Source organism: Aulonocara sp. 'chitande type north' Nkhata Bay, linkage group LG5 (genome assembly GCF_057382095.1).
Source record: "Aulonocara sp. 'chitande type north' Nkhata Bay isolate Kocher_YH1m ecotype deep benthic linkage group LG5, A_spYH_male_GT1.1, whole genome shotgun sequence".
In the NCBI taxonomy this organism is placed as follows: domain Eukaryota; kingdom Metazoa; phylum Chordata; class Actinopteri; order Cichliformes; family Cichlidae; genus Aulonocara; species Aulonocara sp. 'chitande type north' Nkhata Bay.
In genome coordinates, this window is record NC_141348.1 from 10,619,731 (window position 1) to 10,628,649 (window position 8,919).

General features: G+C 42.5%; 1 non-coding gene across 1 annotated transcript; it reads right to left on the reverse strand.

Moving 5' to 3' along the window:
* Positions 1–5,090: 5,090 nt before the first annotated feature.
* Positions 5,091–5,162, reverse strand: trnaq-cug (transfer RNA glutamine (anticodon CUG)). The gene has a single exon. It is a non-coding gene; the product is annotated as a tRNA-Gln (tRNA).
* Between the last annotated feature and the right edge of the window lie 3,757 nt (positions 5,163–8,919).

The following is an 8,919-nucleotide window of genomic DNA, read 5'->3' on the forward strand; positions in this document are numbered from 1 at the left end:
TCTGGTTAAAAAGGATATCTCCTACCTGTACTAGTATGTCATCTGAACCAACCCTTTCCACTCTAAATCCTCTTCTTAGCTTCTCTCACTTCCACTAACTATCCTCCATCCATCCTCCTCTCACTCTCATTTTCTAAATTCATTGGCTCCTCAATCTACTTCTTCCATCTTCTCAACACACTGTCTTCACTAGTTAGTACAGAGGTTCCCAAAGGGGGGGAGGGGGGGATGAAAAGGAAAAAAAAAAACCCAGAATGCTTGGACACTGCTAGCATAATGGACAGCTTTTTGACAGGGCTCCCACACAAACGCAGAGCAAGAGATGAAGCATCGCTGAATATGTTTCCAAACCAAAGACTAGAAAATATGATGAAGCATATCTTTCCTTTGGCTTCACCTGCACAAGTGCCAAGGTGGGTCTCTGTGACAGAATTTGTTTTCCCTGCGTCGGGAGCAGCGCTGGGCTCTCAAATCACAGACAAACAGTATCCCACATTTTTTATTTTTAGTTCACAAACACTTGTTGTAGTGACTAACTACTCCTGACATTTTGGAGATGTTTGCTCTTTATACAGTAAAGTTACATTGGGATACAAATAACATCAGGCTGATCCTGCCATAATTTGTTCCCCCTGTCCAAACCACTTACAAACAGTATCCCACAGTTGTTTATGTTTTTAAACCCATTTTTGAAAAATGTATTGATAGCAATGTTGAATATTATTACACAGGAAAAAAACAACTACACGTAAAATAATTACACCATGCGCACAGAAAAAAGGCACATACCTTTGACGTTGCGTGACAAACTCTGTATTACTCGTCCACACGTAAACGGCGTTTAAAATCACTGAAAAACTATGTTTTTGCCTTTACATGTGTACGAAAGACCCAAACGCATAGAAACAGCAGCGTTTTCAAAAATACCCGTGTAGGTGTGGACGTAGCGTAAAAGAATCAGTAGTTTATTTCATTGCTACCTGTAATTTATTGCAGTTTACTTTTATTTGTTTAATTGTTTACGAAATCTTTGAGGTGTGAAATAAACCACAGTGGAGTTTGAATATAAAATATGGGTGTGTGAGGCTGGAGGATGTGTTTGTGCGGGGGGGGGGGGTGAAGATTTTTCTTGTAAAACTAAGTGGGGCCTAACAAAAAAAGTTTGGGAAACACTGAGTTAGTACATCAATGTCTTCTTTCTTATGTCCAGAGAATAAAACAAGAAAAATATTAGTCATCAGTATTAACAAACCCTAATAGGACTGATTAGGTTATACCACAAAGTTGATACCAAACTCACATAGAGCACTTCACTAAAAAGGTGGTTCTTCTACCAAATATATGACACTGATACCATCCATCCATCTTCTTCCGCTTTATCCGGGGCTGGATCGCGGGGGCAGCAGCCTAAGCAGAGAAGCCCAGACCTCCCTCTCCCCAGCCACCTCCTCCATCTTATCCGAGGGAACACCAAGGTGTTCCCAGGCCAGCCGAGAGATATAATCTTACCAGCGTGTCCTGGGTCTGCCCCGGGGCCTCCTCCAGGTGGGACATGCCTGGAACACCTCACCCAGGAGGCGCCCAGGAGGCATCCTTGTCAGATGCCCGAACCACCTCAGCTGGCTCCTTTCGATGTGGAGGAGCAGCGGCTCTACTCTGAGCCCCTCCCAGATGGCTGAACTTCTCAACCTATCTCTAAGGGAGGGGCCAGCCACCCTTCGGAGGAAGCTCATTTCCGCCGCTTGTATCCGCGATCTCGTTCTTTCGGTCACTACCCACAGCTCGTGGCCATAGGTGAGGGTAGGGACGTAGATCGACCGGTAAATTGAGAGCTTCGCTTTTACACTCAGCTCTCTCTTCACCACGACGGACCGGTGCAGCGTCCACATCACTGCGGCCGCAACACCTATCCGTCTGTCGACCTCCTGCTCCCTTCTCCCATCACTCGGAAACAAGACCCCGAGATTCTTGAACTCCTCCACTTGCGGCAGGAACTGATACTTTTTAAAAATTAAGCTATAGTAAGAAATTGAGAAAGTAAACAGTAGCTCCTCGAAGGACAATCCTACTAACTATTTTCGTATAAAATAACATTGTTACATGACAATGCAATCTGAATTCTATTTCAGAAGAATGTACTCCGTTTGAATCTTTTATGTAGGACAAAAGCAGTGAAAGTTCAATTTAAAAATGAACCAAAGGATCACAACTCAGTAATCACAATCATTTCTAATGTGAGATCCACTGGGTCTTTCAGGGTAGTGTTTAGTGTCTATGTGGATTTACACAATTCAACCAGATGTACCAGTCCAACACAGTGCTTCGCATTTGAATAACACAAAGTTAGCATAGCTTGGTTTGGTTTGCAGGATGTTTGCTTTGTACGTTGTTACTTCCCACCTCTGATCAGTGACAAGTTGGTGCTGTGTTCACGCTGATGGATTGTTGTTTCTGGTCTGAGCAGTTTTCATTCTTTATCCTTCATGGAATTAATCAGAAGTAATTTTAATTCTTGAAAGGTTTTAGGTCACCATACATTTTCTCTTTCCACATAAACTCAGTTTAAATGTCAGTATTGGTTGATTAGTAACTGCTATGTTGTTATTTAGAACAGTAGTGCAGGATGGTGACCATTTAACACATATTATATTGCTGTGGAGTTGCACCTGACACTGACTGTAACTAAAAGTACACCCAAACATTTTTAGTTCTCGGTAATGAAAATATTTCCATTTTTACTCACGCGATTAAAAAAAAAAAAAGAACTTATCAGAATTTTTGACTTTCACTCCATCCCCTTGTATGTGTATCTGTGCTCATAAGACACAGCAATTAACAAGAATGTTACATGTGTGTTAAGGAGCTGGAGCACTTTTGTCACCATGCATGTGTCTGTGGGCTGATGATTGATGATGAGCATAGTGATAAAAGTAGTAATCACCCTGCCAGGGAACTGAAGGCACAGTGGCTGCTGTTTCTAAAAAGTGGTGCATTTTCATGTGTGTGGGTTCGCAAACAGATGACATTTGTGTGTATGTCTCATCAACACCCCCTCGCCCAACTGTCTGTCCATCAAGATGTTCCGTGGCACAAGTTTGTGCATGTGTGTGTATGGCCTTTGGATGGGCGCTTGTCGCCTGCTACTACAGTGTAGTGAGTGCGTGCGCGGCTTGCGTAAATGAGCTACCGAGCATGTGTGACATCTTAAATTAGACAACGTTCCTGGCCGCAAAACCATTCAACCCTGCCAAACACAACGCGGACAGCACCATTCATGTGTGGCAGACTATGATGATGAGACACACACAGTCTCTGTCTCTTTCTCTCTCTCTCACACACGCACACAAGCGGACATGGTGACTCATACATCTTAATTAGAAGCTAAGCAGCATCGTGTTAGTATTAGCGAGGAGAGGCGAGCCTGTCACTGGAGGCAAATGAGAAGGGCCACGGTTATATGCACAGTCACATTAATGCATATGAAGTAAATGCATGGCCTAAAGTCCAATTAGTTTACTACCTGTGCATTTGGCAGATTGTGTATGTGTGTGTCTATCTAGGACAACACACATATTGTACATAAATATCAGGTACACACACACTAGTATAAACTTTTGGAAAAAAATTAAATAGCAGTAGCAAAGAAGGGTAAAAGAAAAAGCTGGCTGCTGTTAGTGTATGTTTGTGTGTGAGCGTGGCCTCGACTTTGTAAAGCCAGCGCTCCTAACACGATCTGAAAACCCTACCAAGACCCTGTTGTTTGGCTTGATAGTGTCACCGGTCAGTGGCATTTGTCAGAGTTCAGGAAACACACAAATGCGTGTACATCCACGCTCACTCACACACACGCACAGACAGTGGCATTTGGCCAGAGTCGTGTTGTGGTTTCTGGGAGCAGTGGCGGTGATGGTAGGGGAGTTCACTGACGTTCCATGTTGCCACGGGGACGAACTGACCTTAAACAGCTCGTAGCGAGGGACATACGGGGGAGTTTCCAGTGACTGATCAGCTCACCTTAACATCAAATACACCACATAAACACACAAACGCACGTACACACACGTGCACACACACAATCATATACCACATTGTTGAGTGAGGTATAATAATCAACAGCCCCCTTTCCAGGTATCTATCACACCTCATTAAAGCCGTCTTCTGTTCTCATATCCTCTTTGCTTATTCTCCATCTGACTCCATTCAGATTTATTCAAACTTGACTCTGTCATAGTTTTTATTCCTCATTTTATCCTTCCCCAACTCCTCCTTGTCTCTGCTTCAGGTTTGGTTTGGCCGTGTTGACATCCATCAGGTGTCCAGTTAACTGGTTTAGGCCTAGGTCTAGGTTCATTTTTACATCTACCCCTTTAATTAATTGACACACCCAAATTGATATCTCATAGTAAAAAAGAGTTATCTTCTGCTTATTGAAAATATGCTTTTTTAGTATCCAGGTAAAACCTGACCCTATAGCTAAGTTATAGGGTTTTTTTTCCCAGTAACCTGTTGGGTGCTAAGGTGTTTAAAGCAGTGCCCAATAAGAAAGTGAAATACTTGTTGAACAATTTAATTGTTCAGTCATGGGGAAAAAGTTCATCACATCATCAAACAGATAAAAATAGACTCTCAGTTTCCAGATTAGGCACCAATGAGTAGAAACGACTGGTGGAACTTGTGTTATTTGAACCTCTGACATCTGCGGTTGTGTTCTCTTTGCTTTCATGGTGTCATCCTGCTGAGATCCAAAGGAGTCGCTAAGACATCCAGGAAAAAAAGTTCTGAGTACCTGTGAGTTTGGCAAAGGATTTTAAATGGTCATAAATTATTTATGATGATTCCATCTACTGTCAAGGAAATCATCTCTTTTGGGGTTTTTTTTGTTTTTTGGAAAAAATACTCAAAAGTTAATTTTTTTTTTTTACCGGAGTTGAGGCTTTCTCACAACTTTCAGGATTGTGGTTGAGAGAACATTTTTAATTTGAACTTTATTTTTCAACCCTTATAATCCCACACATGGGAAATGTTGTAGTCCTCTGCATTTAACCAGTTCACTCAAAGAAGCAGTGGGGAGCTACCCCTGTCCAAAATACAGGTTGCACCGAGATTTGAACTCAGATTTCTGGATTCAGAGTCCAGAGTGCTAACCATTACACCATGGAACCACCACTTTCAGTCTTGGCGTAGGGATACAATCGTGTATCGCTATTTTATTGACTACATTTGCAAACCAAGCATCCAGGATAGCTCATCTTTTTATTTGGCACTAAGTTTTAGAAAAAAAACAAACGTGGACTTGAGAAAAAAGAAAGTCCATGGTCTTGCTCAGATTTGCTCTTATACACTGAACAAAAATATAAACGCAACACCTTTGTTACTGCTCCCATTCCCCATGGGATGGACGTAGAGACCTAAAATTCATTCCAGATACACAATATAACCATCCCTCCCAAACAGTGGTCACAAATCAGTCCAAATGTGCGGTAGTGGGCACATCTGCTATATTGAAATAATCCATCCCACCTCACAGGTGTGCCACATCAGGATGCTGATCTGACATCATGGGTAGTGCACAGGTGTACCTCAGACTGCCCACAACAAAAGGCCACCCTGGAATGTGCAGTTTTGTCTCACAGCAAAATGCCACAGATGCCACAAGCAATGAGGGAGTGTGCAATTGGCATGCTGACAGCAGGAATGTCAACCAGATCTGTCGCCCGTGCATTGAATGTTCATTTCTCAACCATAAGCCGTCTCCACAGGCGTTTCCGAGAATATGGCAGCACATCCAACCGGCCTCACAACCGCAGACCTCGTGTAACCACACCAGCCCAGGACCTCCACATCCAGCAGGTTCACCTCCAAGATCGTCTGAGACCAGCCACCCAGACAGCTGCTGGAACAATTGGTTTGCACAACCAAACAATTTCTGCACAAACTGTCAGAAACCGTCTCAGGGACGCTCAACTGCATGCCCGTCGTCCTCATCGGGGTCTTGACCTGACTCCAGCTCGTCGCCGTAACAGACTTGTGTGGGCAAATGCTCACATTCGATGGCGTCTGGCACGTTGGAGAGGTGTGCGCTTCACGGATGAATCATGGTTCACATTGTTCAGGGCAGATGGCAGCTGAGAATGTCCCAGTTCTTGCATGGCCAGCATACTCACCGGACATGTCACCCATTGAGCATGTTCGGGATGTGCTTGACCGGCGTATACGACAGCGTGTACCAGTTCCCACGAATATCCAACAACCTCGCACAGCCATTGAAGTGGAGTGGACCAACATTCCACAGGCCACAATTGACAATCTGATAGACTCCATGCAACGATGTGTTGCACTGCATGAGGCAAATGGTGGTCACACCAGATACTGACCAGTTCTGGGTCCCCAGACCCCCAATAGCACAAAAAACTGCACATTCCAGGGTGGCCTTTTGTTGTGGGCAGTCTGAGGTACACCTGTGCACTACTCATGATGTCAGATCAGCATCCTGATGTGGCACACCTGTGAGGTGGGATGGATTATCTCAATATAGCAGATGTGCCCACTACCACACATTTGGACTGATTTGTGACCACTGTTTGGGAGGGATGGTTATATTGTGTATCTGGAATGAATTTTAGGTCTCTACGTCCATCCCATGGGAAATGGGAGCAAAAACAAAAGTGTTGCGTTTATATTTTTGTTCAGTGTAGATCTATTGACTTTCATGCTTCTTATCCCCTCCCTATTTGTTTCCTGTCTTTCTTCTCTCTGCCCAACTGGTCGCAGCAGATGGCCCCGCCCCTCCCTGAAGCTGGTTCTGCCGGAGGTTTCCTCCTGTTAAAAGGGAGTTTTTCCTTCTCACTGTCGCCCAAGTGCTTGCTTATATGATTGTGGCGTTTTTCCTCTGTATGTTTAATTGTAGGTTCTACCTTACAATGTAAAGCACCTTGAGGGGACTGTTGTTGTGATGTATAAATAAGTGGAATTGAATTGAATTTTAAAGATTAAGATCCTCGATTGTCATTAAGAATATGAACTGACTGCACTTTGACTAGCACAACTCCACCTTTACATAATCCCATCTATATATTGAGAACAAATATTCTTTAAAATAGATAATTCTGAAAATAGATAATTCTGGCTAATAAAGTGGGCATTTGGCAGAATTGTCCTTAAGTGTAAGTTTATCAGTTTTTTGTTCAGAGCTGTATAAAAGCTAACTAAAACTAAACTAAACTCCATAGATGTTATTTTTCCCACATGATCAAGACTGAAGCCTGACACTGTGCACAACTTGAAAGTAGACGGGGGAGTGATAGACTGCTGAGCTGGAGTTCGATACCATCTAAAAAGTGCATGCAAAATGGCAAAGAGAGCTTTTCAGATTTTTGTCAGCAGCACTTCAACTTTATTTTTACGTGGACCTCCTACCTAGCATGAATGCACAGCCACTAGTTTTTCAAATGCAGTGTGGTTCAATCAGCTTTTACAGCCTGTGATCTGTCAATAGCTTTATGGTTGCTTTTTGTTTGTTTGTTTTATCATGGGTGACTTTACCTGGACCTTTTTCTATTAGAAGTACAGTACTTTTAGAGAAAAACAAAGGTTTCTTTTGAGACTGTTGTTTTTTTTTTCAACACTATTCATTTCTAACACCAAAATGTAGACCTTTTATTCAGGGGGCACACATACAAAACATGCTTTGATTTATTTAAGTATATGATAGATCCGTTATTTTTCAGTTCGGTTTGTTTGGTGAACAACTTAACTTACCCTCTATGGCCTCAAACTGCTGGTTTTCGCAGAACGAATATGGTTGTAAAATAAGGTCTTATTGCATGCTCAATCCCAGAAATCGCAGAAAGCTTTGTCTGTTCATCTGGCCAAAGTTTTTTCAGTGGGAGAAAAGTTTCACCTATTTCAAACCTTTCTCCCACTGAAAACGTAATGTCCAGATGAACCGCATCAGCTTTCTGAGATTGTAGGAATACGCTTTCTCTGAAGGTTGTCCAGATGCTGCCTTTAGGATGAGAAGCTCCTTAATGAAAAGTGGTCTGGGCATCTGGCCACGATGCCTCCGACATGCCTCTGAGGAAAGGTGTTCTGGACAAGTCTTACTAGAAAAAGACCCCAGGGCAGACCCAGAATATGCAGGAAGGATTATACTCTCAGCTTTTTTGGCAAATACCTGTGTTTCCCACCAAAGACAGCACTATATATTATTTTAATAGACCACTTTGCTCTCACAGTACAGCCTTACTTTCAACTGTCAGGCCACTGTTTTGTGGAACCAGCTGCCAGTTTGGGTCATGTGACAGACATCTACTTTTAAGACTGGGCTTAACCTCTTAACAACCACCATGCCACTGGCAACCCATCTGTTAGAGTTTTTCCCCTAACGTCCACCCCTTTCCTTTTCCCAGGTTGGAATACCTGTGTTTATAAGCTTTCAATTGAAAAACTGTCAAAAATAGCCAAATGTATGAGACTTTCTTTGAAATGTAGCATCTTCTGTTTAGCATGTGGCCATACAAAAACACAGCTCGAGCCCTACACCCTTGCTGCACTGAAAAAAAGGCCATGTTGGATTTACTTGATTCAATAGTGGACATTGGTTGCACACAAATGTTTTGCTTTGGCAGAAACTTAAACAACTGAGTTAAATCAACACAACTTTTTCATATCCAGTAAACCTGTGCATTTTGTGTTCATAAAACGCGATTGAAACATGTTCAGATGAAGTAAGTTGAGCTCTTGGAATATTTTAATCCTTCACAATTTTGTCATTTTATGTCAACACTATTCAATAACTTTTACCCCAATACTACTTGGTCACTTAAATACTACATGCTGTCTTCATATTACATAATGTTCAACAAAGTCTAAATCCTGGTTACCATAAAAATTGAACAGGTCTTCAACAACTACCATCCT